Raw genomic sequence first — 24,268 nt, forward strand, 5'->3', positions numbered from 1 at the left:
ATAGTGTGTACTTTTGGTAGTAAAGCTAATTAAAATTAGGTTTTATTATGTACCTCTAAAAAATACATGAAATTAAAAACAAAAGAGAGATGAGAAAAAGAATATATATATGTAATATATATATATATGTATACCACAATGTGTATACACATAAATAAAACAATACAATAACAATTAATATCTTTATTTTTACTTTTACATAAAACCGAACAATTCTATTTCTTGATTAAGACCTATTGGAGCCAATGTATCCAGTAAAAATATCCATTTGCTCTCTGCACGAGACATTTGAGCAATGTAATTTCCACCTCTCCAATTATGAAAAATCTTTTCGATTGCAAAGAACTGTGAGCCAGAGAAACATCCATGGTGGAACATTTTATAGTGTCTGGACAAAGGATGCTCTTCCAAACCCTTCTTAATATTACGTCGGTGTTCGTTAATTCGATCTTTTAAAGCTCTCTTAGTGCGGCCAACATAAAGTTTATTGCATGGACACTTGATGCAATATATTACACCTTTAGTGTGGCAATTTATATGGCTAGTGATTCTATATTTATTAATACATGATTGGGGGCCAAATGTTTTAATGGTTTGTTTTGTATTTGTGATTTTACATGAAGCACATCGGGTACATGGAAAAAAGCCATCTGCTTGTAAAAAGTTTTTTTGGCGTAGTGTAGTAGTCCTGTTGTTGTTTTTGACAGTTGGAGCTACCATCATCCCAATATTTCGTGCTTTTTTAAAGATAAATTTAGGTTTTTCCATTAAATGAGGTCCAATTGTTTTATCCTGAGTGAGAATACTCCAATGGCGATGGATAATGCGTTTTAAAACTACGCTGTCTTGTGTATATTGGGTAACTATGGGCACCTCTATTTTTGTTCCTATTTGTATAGGTCTTAGGTTTTCTTCATTTTTTGAATCTATCTTAGTTTTTTCAACTAAAATGTCTGCCCTTTGTAAGTTACCAATACTATTCTCTGTGGTTTTTAGAGAAGTTTCATCGTATCCCTTTTGTAGGAACTTATGATGTACTGATTGAGCCTCTTCTTTATAGGTGGCCAGATCTGTGCAATTTCTTCGGTGACGTAAGAATTGACTTTTAGGTATATTTTCAAGCCAAATCGGTAGATGACAGCTGGTTTTCAAAATTAAACTGTTGCTATCAGTGGGTTTTGAAAAAGTTTTAGTTTTAATGACCTCTTCTTCAATATAGATGGTTAGGTCTAGAAAATTAATGCTCTCCTGGCTAATTGTAGAAGTGAATTCTAAATGATATTCATTCTGATTTATTTCTTCAAGGAATTTTTGAAGGGATTGTTCATCTCCTGACCATATGAATATGACATCATCGATGAATCTATGCCAGAGGACCAGGTTCGCAGCAAGCGCGCCGTTGGGGAAAATTTGGGAATCCTCCCATTTGCCCACATATAAATTGGCGTAGCTTGGTGCGAACCTGGTCCCCATGGCAGTGCCCCATGTCTGCAAATAAAAGTCATCCTCATATTTAAAATAATTATGGTTTAAAATAAATGTAATACATTCTCCAATATAATTTATTTGTTCTTCTGTCATAACATTAGTTTGTTTAAGAAAATAGTCCACTGAGTCTCTTCCTCGATTATGTTCAATAATTGTATATAACGAGGTGACATCGAGTGTACCCAGAATAAAATGCGGCTGCCATTTGATAGTGTTTAAAATCCGTAAAATATGGGCAGTATCTTTTAAATAAGCTGGTAAATTTTGTACATATGGTTGCAGCATATGATCTACGTATTCAGATAAATTTGATGTAAGGCAGCCTATACCAGATATGATAGGTCTGCCTGGAGGTTTAGTTTTAGATTTGTGAATTTTCGGTATGTGGTACATAATAGCGATTCTTGGTGTAAGGATGTTAATATGTTGATATTCTTTTTTATTTAGAATTTTTTGCTCTAAACCTTTTTTAGCTAAAGTTCCCAATTCTTTTCTATAAGTAATGGTGGGATCAGATTTTAATTTCAAATATGTTTGTTGATCTCCCAAAAGGCGAAGAGCTTCCTGATGGTAGTCAGCAATATTTTGGACAACTATACTGCCCCCTTTGTCCGCTGGTCGGACTATGATCTTATTATTTCTTTGTAGGGATAGAATGGCCTGTCTTTCTTTACTGTTCAAGTTATTCTGATATTTATTGATACCAATATCTTTAACTTTCCTGATATCTCTAATTACCATATGTTGAAAGACTCTAAAAGCTTCCGAATATTCATTTTGGGGATTGAACTGGGATTGCGGTTTGAGTGTAGTATGGACAAAACGGTCCGGAGTACTAAGTTTAGTACTACACATTGGTTTTTTAAGAAAGTATTTTTTAATAGCTAAATTTCGCATAAATTTCTTTATACCTATGAAGGCATTGAATTTATCAAACCGTGTTGTAGGTGCAAATTTTAATCCTTTTTGGAGTAATTCAATTTCTCCCTGGTTTAATTTATGATCACTTAGATTAAAGATTTTTTGACCAGTGTCTAATTTACTTATATCTGTTTCTTTATTATCAGGTTTTTTTATATTATTAGTTCTCATTTTATTTTTGGTGAGTTTCCCCGCCCGTCTCCCGCGTTTGTGTTTCTTTTTTGACCCCCAAAAAAATTTGGATTTGTGGTGATCTTTTTCCCCGTTTTAGTTTTTATTGTTTCATTTTTTGATTTACGATCTTTGTTATTGGAATCTGCATCTGTTTTACCATCTATTTTACGGTTAGCGATGTTTAATGTATTTCTTGTGATGATTTTTTCCCTACTGGGTTTTTCTACTGTTATTTCCTCAATTTCTTCATTAGTGTCTAATACGCTTACATTGCTTAATATTTCGTATCTATTGGAAGTTGGTGTGATGGTTAATTCAATGTTTTGTTGGGGCTGGGGAACTGGAGTTTTTCTTTGATTAATAATGATGTTTGGAGTCAGTGGAATGAGGTTTACTGGTTTCTCTTTCCTAGGTTCAGAAGTTGTTATAGAGGTAATGCTGTGTGTCGTTATATTTTCCATATTTATTGAATTACAACTTAAATTATCTATAGTATTGTATATTGCAGAAGTATTGTTCCAATCACAGTTCTTTGCAATCGAAAAGATTTTTCATAATTGGAGAGGTGGAAATTACATTGCTCAAATGTCTCGTGCAGAGAGCAAATGGATATTTTTACTGGATACATTGGCTCCAATAGGTCTTAATCAAGAAATAGAATTGTTCGGTTTTATGTAAAAGTAAAAATAAAGATATTAATTGTTATTGTATTGTTTTATTTATGTGTATACACATTGTGGTATACATATATATATATATTACATATATATATTCTTTTTCTCATCTCTCTTTTGTTTTTAATTTCATGTATTTTTTAGAGGTACATAATAAAACCTAATTTTAATTAGCTTTACTACCAAAAGTACACACTATTAATGGCCATTGCTATTTATTTATATCAATATTAATGCACCGTACTTTGTAAACATTTCATCCAACTACACAAAATCCACGTACCTGGTTCCAGCCTATAAAACTGCGACTAATCGGCAGAAACAGGATTCCCTGACGAAGGAGGAAGTATCCTCCGAAACGCGTAGGAACTGTGTCCATCTCGACTTACCGTAGTTCACTGGTGACGTCACCATACGAAGACCTGCCGGAACCAAGTGTAGAGGTAGAGCCACCGGCCGGGGCTTTCCTCCACGGGTTTCCATCTACGTGGACAACAGTGTATTGGACTTTTCAAAAAACCCAGCGGTACAGCAATACACACTTAGAGTATCGAATTGCTACTTGATTGAAGAGGATCACAGCATCCCGGAAAACTGACAAAGAGCCGGTGCAATAGGAACCAGGTAAATAACACAAACACACTACTACCATAATTGATAAATTTATTGACAACGATTGTAGTTCATGTTAATTTGTTTTCCTCTGGTTGGAATACTGTGGTGGATTGGTTGTGTTTGCTTCTGGCTCCTACTAATGCTCTGTATATGTTTGTAGATTTATTTTTTTAATTTGGCGCAGGTATCGATAATATATGTTTTATGTATTTTGTGGCTTCCAACCTGTGGTAACCACGTGGTAGATTTGGGTGCAGGTCACCTCTCTATAGATACCAGCGACACTCGTTAAAGGTTGTTCACCTTATTGCGCCAATCCAAACAAATTTGTATTCTTTCTAATAAATCACCTATACTCACCTTCTCCGGCATAGATGGTCACCTCTGACATCAGGGGCAGATTAAGATTGCCATGAGATCTGGTCTGTATGAATATTATAGCCCCAGAAGTCTGAAAATTCACTTCCTACTTATGGTACTAGAAACAAGCTTCTTAGGGAATGGAGAATGTGTCCTTTTGCCTGCTTCCAATCTGTGTTTCCAAGACTTTTGGAGGAGCTTCAAAGGTGCGGAAATGGCTATTTTGTACATGTATATTGAGAGCAGGAACAGATGTACAAGAATTTAATGGGAGAAGGTGTAAAATTGTAGGTGTAGAAGTGTAAAATTTGGTGGGCGGTTTCGTTGGGCATGGGCCCCGGGATACTGCCCATACTGCCTATATTATATTCCACAACTGTATGGCAGCACCTGTCCCTGCTGATGCCCAGCTTGTATACAGAGGGCGTTGATGCCATCCCAACCACTACTGTGTGCCTGCTGTAGCCTAAAACGCAAGCTGTAGCAGCAGCACAGCGGTGGTCAGGGAGACACCACCAGTCTCTCTACACAAGCAGGGACCCAACAAGGCGGCAGGTGTGGGAGAGCATCAGCCATGCATACCCCCAGAAAACTCCTTAAATAATATATGTAATATTCTGTGGGATAGGAAACAGTAAAATGTGTCTAAATTGGGAAAAGGCGGAACAAAATTTGCCCAAAGTGCATTATGTCAGTCCTGAGTAGACATGTCTGTTTTTGTAGTTTGTTACAGACTGTCAAAAAAAATTACCTCCACAATGAAGAAGATTTGATGTTCCATTATTTGACTTGATTAAATGCTTCTAGCAACAAAAGTCAATCTATAAAATGGAAACAAACTGCACACTAAAATGTTCACATTATCATAATGCTTGATTCTTCAGGTTACTCGAATCAGAAGGAAACATGATATTCTGTTCAATTACATATACCCTCCAACACAAAAACCCCACAGCTAAAAGATACAGAAAAGCCTAACTTGTACCTTAAGTTTTATACCGCTCAACACTACTTTTCATTTCTCGAGTATGATTTGCTACATTTATAGATTATTATGATTATAATAATAAAAACAAAAGCCACCAGCATAAGCACAGAGAACTTCATCATTTATCATCTTCAGCAATTTCCTTGTATTCAGGGATTATTGCCATAATACAAAACCTATTCTGGGTCAAAAAACAAAATGTAAAAACAGGCTTGGAGTAATTCAATCACAATCTAACATATTTTATGCTGCTGGTTTAGAGCATTTTCATCAATACGTACTGACGCTAGGCCAGCCGTAGACTTTCCTCTTACAGATCTAAGTGAATCAATGCTCCACATAAAGTCATCATTTAAAGTAGAACATATAATAGCAAAAAACCTGCGATAATCTCTGCTTTAGTATGGAACTGCATATAGTGATTCATTTACTGGCTTCATCAAATCGTAGCTTAAAGACAGTAGGAACGTAACAACAAGGGTCATACAATGGGGCTATATGGTCTTAAAATTCTAATAGAACTCCGGTGATTCTCTTCTTTGAAGTCTAAATTGTGCTTTTCGTGGGTTTATCTTATGCATTAAGTCAGTTGATAAAGTCTATGGGGGCAGTTATCAGTGATTTTACAACAATTTCTGGAAGCACAGAGATGGCCTCTATTTCTTGTGCACTGCATACACAGATGACTCTTGATGCATCTGCTGCAGCAGGGGTTTAGTAGTCTGTACCATACACCAGCGTGCAAGCTATTCCCACCATGTATTTATTCCTAAACAGTCCAACTTCATTCAGACGCCCGCCACTGTAAAGGATGATTCACACTGCTGGGGTCCGTCTGGAGTCCCTGCTTCCCAGCAAAACAGCAACACCCAACCATAACAGTATATCACCTTGATGCAGAGAAACAGGGGACTACATGGTCTTCGATTCATAGATCGACCATGGTAGTGTAAAACTGCCCTTATATGGTGCATTGGCAAACCCTATTGTCAAAGAGAAACGCCCAGTTGTAAATTTATTTCTACATAAAGCATTCACCTTTCCTGCATGCATTTTTATCTTTTAATAGTAGGTCATTAGTAGCAATAGACTAGTGTAATCCAAGTACTTTAAGGGGTTTTCCACAAAAGAAAATTCTCAAATCTCAATCGCCTAGTGATGTTTACACAAGAAAGATCATTTTAACCCTTTACATTACAATTTTATTCAGTTTTATTGCTGTTTTAGCTCCTGTCACTCCCTAGGCTGTTCAGTGCAAAATCCCAGGTTGTGGGCAGGGATTCTCTAAGCAGACACATTAAGATCCATCTAGTTCTGTGAGTTGACAATGTGGTTAGATTATTAGGGTACAGGTGTATATACACTTTCATCTGGCTTCTGACATTGTACTAACAGACTGACACATAAAGAGAGATGAGACAGATTAGAGATGATGACATGCATGAGATACCTAATATACAGAGGCATGACAGACATAGGCTGACAGACTTTTACACTGTCAGCACTGTTATGTCTCTGTTCTCACAGATATGTGCCTGCCTCCCCCATTCCCCTGGATCACTTACCTGCCTGGAGTTTGTAGTATGCAGCTTTGATTTCCTCACAATGTGGTGCTGTCAGGAAGTGAATCAGTGGACTGTAGGAGTGCGGGGCTACAGGCTCAGAGCAGAGAGTCAGCTCCATGCTGTCACACAGGAATCCAAGATGGCTTCCCCGACCCTAAGTCAGAAGTTACAGGGTCGTGTCCTTGGCAACTAAAATAGTGTATACCAGGACAGATAGAGATAGGTTGTACGTACTTATATCTGTGAAATGCTGTATTGTTGTTAACAGTGAATTAGAAAATGTGTTATTTTGTTATCCTGTGTACATATAAGAAACTTGTCTTTGTGGGAATACCCCTTTAATAGTAACAGGTTCCACTGGATATACTCTTTTCTCCAACTACTCTACATAAGGAGAAAGATCATGTAAAATAGTAAACATGTAATACACTATATAACTAAGCCCGATCATTTTATTGTATTATGTTTTATATCATCTCAGAAGACCATAAAGTCTTCATCTTGATTACAAAGTCCTATTTTGCATCTTAAATAATCAATAAATATTTACTGCATGTGCAACATCCCCCACGGGGCCTAGCCTTTTCTTGGGGCCTGGAGACAGCCTGAGCCCGCAGTACCTGAGTGGCTGGCGGTTGCGGCCTAAGCACGCTTGTGTCGCGGTGCTTGGTATGGGGAACCGGTGGGCTGTCCTACAGCCTGGCAGGTCTCCAGCAGGGTGGTGTTGGCAAGAAATGATGAGGGAGAGGCTGCTATAGCGGATCTCCCTGGGGCAACCCTTTGGTGTCTAGAGTATGAGTCTCTGTGTAGTGGACAGGGTGCCCGTGATGGTGACAGCCGTAGTAGCAGGGACCAGACGGAGGCAGAGGTTTAACAAAAACAACTTACAGTTCTTTATTGGAACCGACAGGAACCGCAGCAACGTGCCTTTAACAGAATGGTGGATTGCTGAGATGTACTTGGAGGGAGCCACAGGATGTAGATCGCCAGTCTGGATGCAGAGGGCAGGCTGGGAGGTAGCTGTGTCCTAATAGGAAGCTTCAGCTTGTCCTGGAGTGCTTCAGGTATCACCCTTAAAGGTAGGATGATACCCCTTTCCTCTCTCTCTAACTCTTAGCTATTAGCTCCACTCTTCAGGCAGGGGCTAGGCTCTTCCTGCTCTGGTCTGGTATGCTAGCTGTATAGAGTTTAGACTGGAGTTACTCCAGTCTGCTACTGCAGACTCCTAGGTCTGGCTACAACTGGTCTCTTCTCCCTCCAGGGAGAGACTACTCCCTCTCGAAGTTTCCTGACAGGGTCTTGTAACTCCCCTGGTCAGGTGGTGGCTGCTCCTCCAATTACATCTCAGCTTACAGAGAATAGAGTGTAATACCTGTGATTGGATGACACATCTTACATCACATAAAACATTTAACTCCTGCCTTGCCAGGCAGGATCTACCACTGCAATGTCCCCTGTGTCCTATAAGGACTATGTAGTGTGATGTAGTGACATGCTGTGGGGCTGACTAGACCCTACACAGGCTGCAAGCTACATGGTGGGACGTATTCGCAACCACTCCTCTGCCTTGCATTGGCGAGGGTGTTGCATACCCCCGGGGCAATTGAAAGAGCCGCCCTCGGCTCGACTACAGATGGTGTGGGGCGCAGAGGTAGATAAGGACACTTCTATGAAGTGCAGGCTATAGGATATGTAGGGACAAACCGCCCATAGCCCTGGAGACAGGCACCTGGGTTGGTGTCGGACTAAGACAAGGACATGTAAATGCGAAGTATGACAGTTGGTCGCTAACGCCATTAAACCGAACTGTACAGTAGGAAAGGTGTGGTGTCATGTACTGTAATCCACTCCTTGCACCAAGGCCTGTATATTTGTTATGTAAACACTTCTTCCCTGGCGACAAATATATATTGTGTGTATATTCATTACATTGGCATATGTGATACAATAAGACATTATACAAATGTATAAGTACCTGCCGACTGACATTCTTACCCTTAAATGAGTGGCATCCAGGTGCTATCTCTGTAATCCCTAAGGACCCGCAGTTTACGGACTACCCCCATGTGCAAACCTCGGTTTGGGGAATAAGGTAGCGGTCAGTGTTTTACAAAAAGACGGTCCGACACAGCCACACTACAACCTGTAAAGCCTATGAAAGGGTGAATGCAGACTACTGGCATATATTTTGACAGTGTGCAAACAGGTTAACTCACATTGGTTTAGGAGCCCAATGGGTACACATCTTATAACATTACAACGTTACAGATAGATAGGCTACTCAGGGTAGCAAGATAGTAAATGTCTCTTTTCCTGCAAAGGAAAGGCATGGAAGTGCAAACATAATGTCCGTACCTAAAAGGAAAGGCATTAAGTGCAAAATAATAATAAATTACATGGCAACTTTTCCTGGTAGTATCCGGCGAAAGTCTCACAGAAGGTCTTTAATGACAAAGTTCATCTTCTGGGTACAGCCCTTGAGGTGGGGAAAAGTGCCATAAAATATGCAAAGGGTCTCCTCTATGTGTAGAGGGACAGAGTCCTTTGGAAAGAATCTCTGCTGTGGCAGAGGAAGGGTGCTATCATAGCACATGACAGTGGAAAATCTCTTGACTGAGATAAATAAGGGTGAGAGTCTCAGGACAGTTTCTGGCTCTGTAGGGATAATGGAAATAAATATACATATGTACACAGTACCTGAAGAAGGCTTTCAGCCCATCAGGGGTTACTCGGCATCGCTGGGTTCAGCAGAGATAGGATCCAGCTCCAGCAGGGAATCCTGTGCATCCTCAGCGGGAGTAGGTGCCGGCTGGGGACACCCGGTGGCAGTAGCGGGTACTGCAGGTGCAGCAACATCCTCCGGACCTTCAGGGGGAGGAGCGCTGTCGCCCAGGGTGTCGGCTGTTCCAGCCGGGGGCTCAACTGAGCCAGGGACCACAGAGGGGTCCAGCAATAAATAGATAGGAACCTGCGGCAGCGCCGCGGCTCCTTCCAGCTCCGGTTCTTCTGGGGCCGGGTCGTCACCCCATTGGTAACCGGCAAGTGGAGAAGTGGGCTTCGTCGGAACCTCCGGACAAGGTTCACTAGCCTGGATGTCTTCCCCCACAGAAGAGCCGCGGGACCTGGCAATGCTCCCGGCAGGGGAGACGGTGGGGGTGGCGCCCTGGATCATGCCCGGCCCATGGATGGCAATGGGACCTGTACTCACGATCACCGTGGATGGAGCATTCACGTGGGTCACCGCCCGGGGACTCGCAGCCGAGGAAGAAGAAGTGTTCGGGGATTCCGGCCACTCGTCGTCCTCATACAGCTCGTCGTACGATGGGTAGCGGTCCTCGTCGGAGTCCGGGATCCGGATCACACCAGCCGCCCATGGCCCTCGGGGCCCCTCCTGCAGGGAGAACTCAATACACTCTCCCGGTCTCAAATTGTGGAGCCTTTCCGGAAGGTCAGGCCTCTTGACAGACCGGCGGGGAATAAATACCTCCCGTCCGGTGTAGTCCTGGGTGGCGAAGCCATAGCCACGCTGCCGGTCGAAGTACCGGACCATGCCGGTGGTGCGGTTTTGTTCCACCCAGGCTCCAGCTGCAGACCGGCCGGCCATGTAACGCTGGGCCTTCTTCTCGCGGCGTCGCTGTTCTGAAACAGCGTCTCGGAGTCTCTGGCAGACAACCTCACCTCGGCCTCGAGGCTGCGGAGGTGCCGGTGCTGGGGCTCGTGGCTCCGGTGCAGGCTCGGATCTCCGTGGTTGTCGGGCAGGTGCCGGAACAGGAGCAGGAGCAGCCGGAGGATCAGGAACCGTCACAGCAGGGCTAGCAGGCCGAACAGCAGGGACAGTAGGCCTCGGAGCAGGTGGCACGGCAGCAGTAGGCCCAGGCACTGGCTCAACAGGAGTCGGGGCCTCCCCACGTGGCGCCTCCACGTGGGCCCGCGGTACCGGCATGGTAACCGGGAGAGGCACGAGGAACCGCCCGGGTGGTAATTGGTACTCCGTCACCGTCTCGACATACCTCCTGGTAATGAAGGCTCGGGTCAGTCCTCGATGCAGCCGGTGCCCAGCAAAGGGCCTCCGGACAGGCTGAGCAGAGACCACAACCATGGTCTCCAAAACCTCAAAGAACTCGGGACGCTCCACGGAAGGGAATGGCGGAGGACCCCACATGATGCTGACCTCACTGTCCAAGATCCGCACGAGTTCTGGCGTTTCGTTGATGCGGGGCAGGAAGTCCGCTTCGTGCCAGAGGGAGGAGTCCAAGTCCTTCTCGCCAAGAGCTGTGGCGGGCTCTAATTTTTCCTGCGCCACAGGAGGCGGGGTTCGCGCCCTTCGCACGTGGGTGGAGCTTGGTGTGTCGTCTGGGTTTCCCGCCAGTGAAGGTTTTGGCGGGCTGGAATTACTTGCTGCGCCACAGTTTCTGAGGTAAAATCTTCAGGCGCGGCAGCGCCGGATGCAGCAGAGCTGGTACAGTTCTTGCAGGGATTAACCTCTTGATTGCTGGAGCGGCGCTCGACAGCGCGTGGCAGCATTAACACAGTTCAATCCAGAAACACACAATCACTTGGGCCTAAACCCGAATGGCAGCAGGGTTAGGCAGCACAGTCTTTTCAATAAAGGATAGTCCTTAATGCCGGAATAAGGCACAGAAGTATATACCATCCTGTTCGTGACGCCACTTGCAACATCCCCCACCGGGGCCTAGCCTTTTCTTGGGGCCTGGAGACAGCCTGAGCCCGCAGTACCTGAGTGGCTGGCGGTTGCGGCCTAACCACGCTTGTGTCACGGTGCTTGGTATGGGGAACCGGAGGGCTGTCCTACAGCCTGGCAGGTCTCCAGCAGGGTGGTGTTGGCAAGAAATGATGAGGGAGAGGCTGCTATAGCGGATCTCCCTGGGGCAACCCTTTGGTGTCTAGAGTATGAGTCTCTGTGTAGTGGACAGGGTGCCCGTGATGGTGACAGCCATAGTAGCAGGGACCAGACGGAGGCAGAGGTTGAACAAAAACAACTTACAGTTCTTTATTGGAACCGACAGGAACCGCAGCAACGTGCCTTTAACAGAATGGTGGATTGCTGAGATGTACTTGGAGGGAGCCACAGGAGGTAGATCGCCAGCCTGGATGCAGAGGGCAGGCTGGGAGGTAGCTGTGTCCTAATAGGAAGCTTCAGCTTGTCCTGGAGTGCTTCAGGTATCACCCTTAAAGGTAGGATGATACCCCTTTCCTCTCTCTCTAACTCTTAGCTATTAGCTCCACTCTTCAGGCAGGGGCTAGGCTCTTCCTGCTCTGGTCTGGTATGCTAGCTGTATAGAGTTTAGACTGGAGTTACTCCAGTCTGCTACTGCAGACTCCTAGGTCTGGCTAGAACTGGTCTCTTCTCCCTCCAGGGAGAGACTACTCCCTCTCGAAGTTTCCTGACAGGGTCTTGTAACTCCCCTGGTCAGGTGGTGGCTGCTCCTCCAATTACATCTCAGCTTACAGAGAATAGAGTGTAATACCTGTGATTGGATGACACATCTTACATCACATAAAACACTTAACTCCTGCCTTGCCAGGCAGGATCTACCACTGCAGTGTCCCCTGTGTCCTATAAGGACTATGTAGTGTGATGTAGTGACATGCTGTGGGGCTGACTAGACCCTACACAGGCTGCAAGCTACATGGTGGGACGTATTCGCAACCACTCCTCTGCCTTGCATTGGCGAGGGTGTTGCACATGCCTGGGGAATGTATTATTGAATAGAATTCATATGGGAGATATATTTATATTTTTGACTGAAGAAAAAAATATGTATTTACACACAGAACTTTATAGTGAAATAAATTACGAAAAACAAGGTAGATATTATTGCACATATTAATTTTTGGGCTAGTACGGTTTTCATTTGTTGGGCTAGTCATGTGATTCTTTCTGCATTTTCTAAGATAATGTTTTTTACATGCATATTTTTTTCTGGTAATATTATAGTGTTGACTAGGGATAAGCGTACCCTTTTGGATTCGGTGTGTATAGCTGAACCTTGAACATAATTTTGGTTTGGGTATTTAAACACAATGGTGACTCCCGCAATCGTGCCAGTGTTGATTTAACCTGGTGATCTCATTGCGGAGTGGAGATATTTGAGGAGCCAGGGTAAATGCCAATTGCACCTGTTACTGGTAGGTGTTTAACCTGAACACCAAGCCCAAACCTTGGGGATCTAAACTTGCAATGTTCGGCACAGATCCCATGTTAGGGCCCCGGGGTACGATATAGCTGTACTACAAAGAATGGTGAATGTTTTACATTAGGGTGGGGTATTTTTATTGGATTTTTAATTCCGATTATTTTTGGTATTTGTTCACTGTTAATATTTATTTTTTGAGTCTTGAAGGTTGGAAAATACACTTTTCTACTTAATGTTAAAGTAGGGTTAGAGAAACTTATAGTTTCTTTAAAAAGAAAAGACAGGTTTGGCACTGTATATGGAAGAAAGGAGACTTTTTTCTACACCTGGATTAGCCATACGGCACTTGGCAATTAGGATTGAGAGAGAATCACTGCCTAGCTAGACCCTGCAGCATCTTAGTTTCACCATCTTGTGATAAACCATGCAACCCCCATGCTCAAAAGTGAAATATCATGGTTGTCTAACAACCTCTTACAGCATACCCCTTACAGCAAGATGTGGCTATTGTTTGAGAGCAGTGGGCCAAGCAACACATTCAATCGATGTCACAGGTGCTCCTGCGACCCATGTCATAGGTCGCAGCCGCCCCCCTGTGCCTCTCCATGCCCAGCATCCCGGCTCTGTGATCCTGCTGGATCTTTGCGCCTAGAGCCCTTGAGAAAGTTTGTTCCCTTATGATACCCTGTGCATTTGCTGTGATTGCCCATTGTGACCCCACTTCCGTTCCGGAAATCGCGCCTCTGATGCCCACACTGACTTCTTGTCTTGTACCTGACTCCAGCCCTGTGCTGTCTGTTCTGACCTCCAGCCTGTCCATGACTCCGTCTCATTCTCATGATTCTGTAACTCGTCTTGGCCACCACTGCGGGCAAAGTCGCGCCCCCAAAGCGACCTGGTGGTATCCCGCTGCAGGAAGTCCAACCCGCTTTGCAGCGGGCTCTGGTAAAAGCCAGGTTCCACTTAGACGCCGCTCCCAGGTGTCGACTTACGTCATCGCCGGAGGTGGTTTAGTGGGTTCACAACCCCTAACAATGGGATGGAGATGTACTAATACCCCTTGAACTTATCATCATTTACAAATGTAATTTACAAATGTTACAGTCACAAAGTATGTAAATAAAATAATACATAATTTTGTGATTTTTTTTTTTTAAAGTGTGGGGTCAATTTGTATTAAGACCCCCTGGAGAAACCTCAGAGCCACTGGGAATTATATAATGTGTCAATTATATGGAGACAGAAATAGAAACACGAGCCGGCTTGAACGCTGTGTACATAGCTTGGCCACCAACAGCCATGCATTATGTGTTCGTGGTGAACAGTGTTGGTTTTCCTTAACATACAGCATTTCAACCAAATGCCATTATCCCAAAGTTAATATTTTGACCAGAGCACCTTCTTTCAAATGCTTGCTGTAGCTCCTACAGAGTGATCCTGCACACATCGTAAAATGCTCTGGGATGTTCAGAGCCTACCGCTCTTAAAACCTAATCCTGCAATATACAGTTTTATCTTTTATGATGCAGTTTGTCCACTAATGTTCTATAACAAACCGATGAGGCCTTCACATAACTATACTTATAATGAGAAAAATGAAATACAGATTTAGGGGTATGAGAGAAGAGTGGACTGAATACATGGGCATGCAACATTATTCATTTTGTAAAAATATTTAAAACCATGTATCATTTTCTTTAAACTTCAAAAATATGTGATCCTTTTTGTTTGTCAATTACATAAAATAATTTATGTTTGTGGCTGTAATGTTTAAAAATGAGGAGAAGTTGAAGGGGTAAGAATCTTTTTTCAACTCACTGTTTACTACTGAGATCAACGGCTGTAAACCTATCAAAAGAAAGGCCAGACTTGCACAAATAATATTTACAATAAGGGGTCATCCCCCCTGACGAAGGCAGCGTGCCGAAACACGCTTCGGGCATAAGTGGGATATTTTACCTCAGGTAAAATTACTGATACACCTTGTAGTAGACTCTAGTGTATATTATTACTATTGCACATACAAACCTGATTAACTACCAGCACTTTTTTAACACAGGGCTGTGCAATATGTATCTATATTGTTGTTTTTTTGTATTCTTATTCATATCAAGGTGTACCTTTTTAATACCACACTTGTTACTTTTCATTGCCAAATATGCACGTTTGAGTATTATACATACAACTAAAAGGAATTTTTTTATATCATGTTGGTAATGCCCACGTATCCCAGATGGAATGTCTCTCCAGAACACGTTGCTTACTTTGTAGGCACCTATTTTCCCTCTCTTTTTATCGTATGCATGTCCATGTGTTTCAATAAAATTAGGATCTTTTTGTAAATATTTTTTTGTGCAAGTCTGGCTTTTCTTTTGATAGGTTTACCATGCATTTTGCCAGTTATCTAATAGTCCCACATAGAGAATCACTATGACGTCATTTAACTACCTCTAAAATGTTGGTGTTCCGTATCTGCTATTGAGAAACCACGGCTGTAAACTTGCTAAAAATGTTGGATTGATACAACTCACATAGTGTGAAAGTAAGTTGTCAAGTAACTTTATATGTCCTCATTTTTCAGTAGAAGTATTGTTACTTTCACATTATTACTGCATCTCCATGTACAGCATTGTGAATTTTCACTAAAAATAGTAAAAATATGCATTCAGTGTGGTAGTAGATATCTTATGGCAAAAAAATCCATTGATTATGGTACATGCAAGTATACGTCATGTCATCATTTCACAAACCTCCTCAAAAATCATTATAGTAGTTACAAATAAGAACATAGTTATTTACCAGCAGGACATGAGTTTTACAGCTCTAGACAGACGAGACCAGGAAGAGATTAAAATGCAAACCTGCAGCGTTCTACACTCCTGTCTGACATCGAAGATTAACTAATGTAAGTCACTACGTAGGTGACATTGCAAACTCTGCTAATAGCAGTGCAAAGAGGACATTGAATGACTAAGAAAAAATAGCTGCCAATGAAAAGTTGCTTTCTAGTCCACTCTACATAGGTCACAACTACATTTTAACTTTAATCTTACTCAAAGAACATTCGTATCCCAACTAAAAATAACTTTGATTCTGGCAGTTCTCTTGAGCTCATCTCATCTACTTTGGTCAGAAACCTTTGATTGAAAGTCCATTACTGTATCCACAGGGGCAAAGCTTACAGACACTCATCCTGGTGCAAGAGCTACCCTACCTGGACGGGTTCTAGCGTATGATGACATCATGCTCTACAGAATCCTTATAAAGTTGATCTTGTATTATTTGTATAAAGTGAAATAGCTCAGTCTAATTAGTTGAGTTTATAACAAATTAAGCAAAGCAGAGTTTAGTACAACCAGCGGAGATCTTTCATAAAGTCATAGGATGTTATGTATCATTAGGCAGGCTCCTTCTATGTCTGGGTAATGAGCTCCATTACCCATAAGATTCATTACCTTTAGCCCATTAATAAATGTTTGTCTGCTCTCATTGCTGCGTGGGATTTGTTTTGTTTTTTTTCGAAAAAGTCTCAAAATGCATAAAAAGTCCCAGCAAATACACCAGGGAATTGGAGTAACTATGAGCCTTTTTATAAAAGTCCCAAGTCATGAATCTGGCTTTGCACATTGTTGCACTAGCAGTAGTTCTATGTTTATGCCAGATTAATAAAGCAGGAAATAACCCTGTGAGTCTTTTAAGCCAGAATGCTACTTTTTTACGCCAAGTCCAGGAAAATCAATGATAAATAACCCCCATAAACTGGATGAATTATATAGAGGATGTAAGTACGCTTTCATTATTTCTATAAACCCTGTGTAGCAGTAAACTGTGTTCCTATGCAACAGCATTATGTAGCTGTAGGTAAAGTACTTTGGGTTCAGCTGTATGAAGACTTTCTTCACACTAAGGGCTAAAACAGGCCAACGTGGCTAATCCCAGATTGTTTGGTGGGCAAGATTTCACAGGGTCCTACCTTCAGCAATATATGATGCAAGTAGTTCCTTATTCCCCCTGTTTCCAATGCCAAACTATAATCACAATTGTCTTTTTGGGGGTCTATATTCATGATACAGTTCAGCGCCTTGCATCATATTTTATGCATCATATTTCATCCTTAGCACTGTGTACTGACCATGAAATCTGTGCAACAATATAATAAAAAAAATATTTAGTCATCCACCAATTGTGCAAGTTCTCCCACTTAAAAATAAGTGAAATGCCTGTAATTGACATCATAGTTAGACTTCAACATGAGAGACAAAATGTGAAAACAAAAGCAAAAAATCACATTTTCTGATTATTAAAGAATTTATTTGCTAATTATTTGGAAAATAAATTTTTTGTCACCTACACACAAACAAGATTTCTGGCTCTCACAGACCTGTAACTTCTTCAAAAAGAGGCTCCTCTGTCCTTCATTCATTACCTGTAGTAATGGCTCCTGTTTGAACTGGTTATCAGTATAAAATACACCGGTCAACCACCTCAAGCAGTCACACCCCAATCTCCACTATGATGAAGAACAAAGCTGTCAAAGGACACCAGAAACAACATTGTAGACCTGTACCTGCTGAGAAGAATGAATTGGCAATAGGCAAACAGCTTGCTGTAAAGAAACCAACTGTGGGAGAAATAATTAGAAAATGGAAGACATACAAGACCATTGATAATCTTCCTCAATCAGGGGCTCCATGTAAGATCTCACCTTGTGGGGTGAAAATGATCACAAGATCAGTGAGCAAAAATCCCCAAACCACACGGAGGGACCTGGTGAATGACTTGTAGAAAGCTGGGGCCAACGTAACAAAGGCTACCGTCAGTAACACACTATGCTACCAGTGACTAAGATACAGCAATGCCAGACATATACCCTGCTTAAACCAGTACATATCCAGGGCAGTCTGAAGTTAATTAGAGAGCATTTGGATGTTCCAGAAGATTATTGGAAGAATATCAGATTTTCAGATGAAACCAAAGTAGAACTGATAGGTAGAGACACAACTCATCGTGTTTGGAGGAGAGTGGATGCGGAGTTGCATCAAAAGAACACTTTACCTACTGTGAAGCATTGGGGTCTGATCCGTGTACATGAAAGAATGAATGGGGCCATGTATCAAGAGATTTTGAGAGCAAACCTCCTTCTGTCAGCAAATGCATTGAGGATGAAACGTGGCTGGGTGTTTCAGCATGACAATGATCCCAAGCACACCCCCAAGGCAACGAAGGAGTGACTTAATAAGAAGAATTTCAAGGTCCTAGAGGGGTCTAGCCAGTCTCCAGATCTCAACCTTATAGAAATCCTTTGGAGGGAGTTGAAAGTCTGTGTTGCCCAGCAAAATCCCCAAAACATCACTGCTCTAGAGGAAATCTGCATTTAGGAATGGACCATTATACCATCTCTAGTTTGTGTCAACCTTGTGAAGACTAAAATAAAACGTTTGACCTCTGTCATTGCCAAAAAAGGACATATAACACGGTATTGAGATGAACTTTTGTTATTAACCAACTATTTATTGCCACCCTAATAATTTGCAAATAAATTCTTCAAAAATCAGACAATGTGATTTTCTGGTTTTCTCCTTTTGTCTCTCATAGTTGAAGTCTTCCTAGAATGTCAATTACAGTCCCCTATCTTTTTAAGTGGAACAACTTGCACAATTGGTGGCTGACTTAATACTTTTTTTTCCCACTGTACAGGCATAATAATAATAATAATAATATGAATTTTGAAAATAGCCATCTCTACAAAACCTATGTGTATGGCATGATCTACAAAAAAGGGTATATACCACATGCATGTTGTACATCACACCAGAGCCACCATCAGGGGAAGAATAATGATACTAGATTCAGGGAACGGCCCGGGAGTCTCACTTTTATACCCTTATGGCAGCAGAGTTGGAGGATCCTCCTGTAACAAGGTTGGAGCTGAAGTAGCAGCCTCCTGCCTCTTCCATGCATTAGTAATACCTCTGGGGAGACCGGAAGATATCCCAGGGCCCTGGAACCCAAAAGAGTGCCGCTGCCCTAATGTACTTGCTGCTGTGATAGTTTAGCAGGACAGTTGAATCTTCCACCACTTTGTTACCAAGTTGTGCTACTAGAGAAGTAGAACTGAACAAGCTCAGGGTCAGAACAAGGTTGGGGTAGAGGTGCTGTGTTCACACCTCCAATTTTCCAGATGCAGTTTTTGATATCCAAACCAGGAGTGAAGTGAAAAAAGAGAAGAAGCACCTCTTACCCAAGTCCTCACCCATTATGAGTCACACCTGTATGCATAATGTTTGCACCTTTGTAATGGTCATGTATGTGTTGGTATGTACAGAATGCATTTCTAATATGTGACTAGTATCTGTAATATGCATATTTTATTTCACACTGGGTCTTGTAGTGTCTGTTGCTCCATTCTGTTATGGAATAGAAAAACGGAAACCTACAACTGATAGTAAACGGAAGACCTTCTATTTACCATCTATTCCCATTGGCTTGCTTATAAGCGATTTTACCTTCCATTATATTTATAAACAATCTAGCTGAGAGACAAGATGCACCACAAGTTGCTCATAGATAATGCAATTCAAATATTTATTCATATCCAAACAAGAACAAAATCAGACATACATTTAAAATCATTTAAAACATGTAATGTACATGAAATGACAACCGGAGACCCCGGTATGGGTCTTCACAGTGAACACCCCCTGCTATGAGTACTCAGTGGTGCTCAATAATCCCTACCACTCACTATTATGATTCTTGGTCAATGCATATGCCAGCAAAAAGTCTCTGCCATGAGGGTAATGCAAAAACTCTCCAAGTGTGCTGATAAACACCTATGTTTGTTATAAAGTGCAAGTGCTAAGTGTTGAAGTGTGCAAAGTGCCAAAAAGTAGCAGCAGGAGTTTGCAAAAGTGCAGATGCTAGTTACCAAATGCTGGCAGGCAGGCATACAGGTGGAGGGAGAAAGAAGCAGGGGTGTGCAGCTCCCCACGCGTTTCGTCGCTCTGGGCGACTTCCTCAGGGGTGTACAGCAGCACAATTGAACCTGCCTTAAATACCAGTACTCACCCCCTATCCCACAATTTCGGCGTGTTACAAACTGCAATGCGCATGACCGGAAACGGATGGTTCCGAGACCAGAAGTAGGAAGGTACAATGATGCGCCTGAATGTCAATGTTATCCTGGTTACTGGCATCAATAGTTAGAAGTTTTGTGCGCACGCGCGTGCGCCAGCATTTGGTAACTAGCATCTGCACTTTTGCAAACTCCTGCTGCTACTTTTTGGCACTTTGCACACTTCAACACTTAGCACTTGCACTTTATAACAAACATAGGTGTTTATCAGCACACTTGGAGAGTTTTTGCATTACCCTCATGGCAGAGACTTTTTGCTGGCATATGCATTGACCAAGAATCATAATAGTGAGTGGTAGGGATTATTGAGCACCACTGAGTACTCATAGCAGGGGGTGTTCACTGTGAAGACCCATACCGGGGTCTCCGGTTGTCATTTCATGTACATTACATGTTTTAAATGATTTTAAATGTATGTCTGATTTTGTTCTAGTTTGGATATAAATAAATATTTGAACTGCATTATCTATGAGCAACTTGTGGTGCATCTTGTATCTCAGCTAGATTGTTTATAAATATTTATGCATCTGCTCTATTGTGTATTTTTGGTTGTGCTACCCACTATATCTTTTGGCACCTTCCATTATATTTCCATTATTTATAATGGCAAAAATAGTAATGCCAGCATGATTTTTGCTGTTAAAAATAATGCAATATATCTACAGTTACCACAATTGGTGATGTGAACTGGGTTTTAGACTTAACATCAAAGTCTTAGAGATTTCTGTCAGTTTAAGTTGGTCAATTTATTTGAACTATTTTATGAAAAGCGGATTTTTGTCTGCCATCTGTTTTTAGACCTGAAGAGGCACTCAACTTGAAGTGCGAAACGCATAGTCTTTGTTGTGCACCATTTTTATCTTCTCAGTAAACGGACACAATTTTGGAAATATTTTGGATCAGCCCCATTTGAGATACGTCCATTTTACACTACTTTGGGTACATCAATGACCTACCCTAGGTTCATTTATTGCAGAATTAGGATAGGTTATTAACATTTTTAGCCTGGAAACCCCTTATTGGGATTGTCCCAAGTTTGACCACCAATCACTAGAATGGACCCCTGCCGATTCATAGTATGCAGATCCAGTTCTTTATGATTGAATGAAGTGGCAGGTCAAACATGCACCTTGCCTGTCTATTCAATACTAGAGAACTTCAACAATTGCGGGGCATAGCACTCACAGTCTATGACAAAGTGCCAGAGATAGCAGAGCGCTGAAAATCTCCAACACTCCCACAGTACTGAATGGAGTAAGATAAAACACATGCTCTAACTACTACATTTAATCGATAAGAATGTGACCCTTGTTCTCGTGATTGTTGGGGATTCCAGCAGTCAGACTCTGACCAATCAGATATCCTTTAGATGGGATGATAAGAATATGAACTTGGAACAACCCCTTGATATAGCTTTAGGTTTCTCAATCTCCAAACAAATAAGGTAGATGTCAGTCATATAAAAGCCTCTATTGTGTTGCTTTTGTAAATCCTGCGAGCTCCGCTTATTTCCTATGGGTTATCAGTTTACAATGAAACTATTGGGACTAATGTCAAAACTACCAAAAAGTTTCTGATGAAAATAAGTCAGGCATCACCTCTCTAATCTATCAGCCCCGCATAATTATCTATATTTCCCAAATCAATGAACAATTCCGCTATTCCTGCTGCTTTGTCCTGACAGATGTGAGAGAACGGAAAGTAACACTTGACCAGCACATGTCTTGTCTGGTGCCACAGGCAAAACTGTGTTACGGACTCCCTGTAGAAGTGCTAATTTGCCAGGGCAGACCCTGTACAAAACAGCCTACGGCTTGCAAATACAATGCTGACTTTTTCAGCTGTGAACCAGATTCTCTAGACACACGAAATGACAAGTCCTTCCAGTCCTAAATGGAAATTTAGAAAAATGTCAGCTGGAAATTGTCACTTAAAGAAAGCCCTCCATGGCATCTAACCCATTTACTGCTAAAATAATTCAGAAAGAATCCAAGGTCTGTGTTCTATAAACCTCCACTGGAAATGACCATAAAAGATTGAAATGTTCATCTTTAAAAAGCTTGCATACTCTTTAGCCAAAATGAACCATGCATTGGACGATTTTCTTACTATTTTATACATTAGAGTTTTATAATCTTTAATTTGTTACACCAGAACATAGTTCATATGTGATTTTTTTCAATACTTGATATAAACCAATTCCTCAAAAACAATATTTGCAAAAAATAAGAAAGATGGTTTGGATCGCAGCCGGAAAGATAAAAGTCCAGGCGAAGCTTTAAGATGCAGGAAAGAAAAAAATGTAAATGAAAAATTGTCACATACAGTAACCAAAGTCTGTCCTTTAAAAAAGCCTAATAGTATTACTGAAGTGTTTTATGTTTCTCCAACCTCAGGAGAAGGAAAACTTCTAGTGGATGAGCAGGGAAGTCACACGGCCTGATCTATCTATCTAACCTCATAGGGCTGGTTCACACAGAGTTGTTTGGATACAATTTTGAGCACAAAGTCTATATCCAATCCAAAAAGATATATCTAAACTGAGGCTCTGTATCTGTTCATAGTTTATACGGTTGAAAAAAGACACAGTCCATCAAGTTCAACCAAGGAAGGGAAGGGATTCAATGAGGAAGGGATTTAGGGGAAACATTTCTATATAACATAGCCATCAATGTTATTTAGTTGTAAAAAGGCATCTAGACCCTTCTTGAAGCTCTCTGCTGTCCCTGCTGTGACCAGAGCCTCAGGCAGGCTATTCCACAGATTGACAGTTCTCATAGTAAAAAAGCCCTGTCGTCTCTGGTGATTAAACCTTGATTTCTCCAAACGGAGACCGTGCCCTCTCATCTTTTGAATTGATTTAATCTGAAACAACTTACCACCATGTTTTTTGTATGGGCCATTCATATATTTAAATAAATTAATCATGTCACCTCGAAATTGTCTCTTTTTTAGACTAAATAAATCTAGTTGTTTTAATCTTTCCTCATAACTGAGACCCTCCATACCCCTTATCATTTTTGTGGCTCTACGTTGAACCCTCTCCAGCTCCAGGGCATCCTTTTTATGGACCGGTGCCCAGAACTGGACAGCATATTCCAATTGAGACCGAACCAATGCCTTGTACAGTGGTAATATTACATCCCTATCACGAGAGTCCATACCGCTTTTGATACATGACAAGATCCTACTGGCTTTAGAGGCAGCTGATTGACATTGCATGCTGTTATTCAATTTATGATCTACTAGTACCCCCAGGTCCTTCTCAACAAGGGACTCTCCCAGATTTACTCCCCCAAGGACATATTTTACCTTTGGATTATTAGCCCCCAGGTGCATAACCTTACATTTATCCACATTAAACCTCATTTTCCAAGTGGATGACCCTATGAACATCCTCCATAGACTGTATTACACTACATAGCTTGGAGTCATCTGCAAAAATAGACACAGTGCTATCAATTCCTTCCTCTATATCATTAATAAATATATTAAATAGTAGTGGGCCAAGCACAGAACCTGGGGTACACCACTCATAACTAGTGACCATTCCGAGTAGGACTCATTGACCACAACTCTCTGGATACGATCCTTCAGCCAGTTCTCAATCCAATTGCAAATGATTTCTGCCAAACTAATAGCCCTAATTTTACCCATCAGGCGTCTATGAGGGACAGTGTCAAATTCCTTTGCAAAGTCCAAGAACACAATATCCACAGCTGCTCATCCATCCAGGCATCTGCTCACCTCTTCATAGAAGCAGATCAGGTTAGTTTGACAACTTCTATTCTTAGTAAACCCATGTTGGCTTTCGCTTATTATACTATTTGATGTCACATACTCCAGTATATAGTCTTTTACTAACCCTTCCAATATTTTCTCTACAATGGAAGTTAAGCTTACAGGCCTGTAATTGCCTGGCGAAATTCTAGAGCCCTTTTTATATATTGGCACCACATTTGCCTTGCGCCAATCACTTGGCACCGCACCAGACTTAACGGAATCCCTGAAGATTTTAGACAGCGGTACAGCAATAACAGAACTGAGTTCTTTAAGAACTCTGGGGTGTAACCCATTTGGTCCAGGAGCCTTGTACACATTCATTTTATTGAGCTTAGATTGGATCATGTCTACATTCAACCATTCTAGTATATTACAGGATGCATGACCCGCACCAGAAGTAATAAATG

The 24,268-nt window shown here is 41.7% G+C and overlaps 1 protein-coding gene across 3 annotated transcripts in view; it reads right to left on the reverse strand.

The window, feature by feature from the left end:
- The window catches only part of IL1RAPL2 (interleukin 1 receptor accessory protein like 2), a 578,794-nt gene that overhangs the window by 165,687 nt on the left and 388,839 nt on the right, over positions 1 to 24,268 (reverse strand). The window lies entirely within an intron of this gene.

The sequence above is a fragment of the Engystomops pustulosus genome, chromosome 9 (assembly GCF_040894005.1).
Source record: "Engystomops pustulosus chromosome 9, aEngPut4.maternal, whole genome shotgun sequence".
Classification (NCBI taxonomy): Eukaryota; Metazoa; Chordata; class Amphibia; order Anura; family Leptodactylidae; genus Engystomops; species Engystomops pustulosus.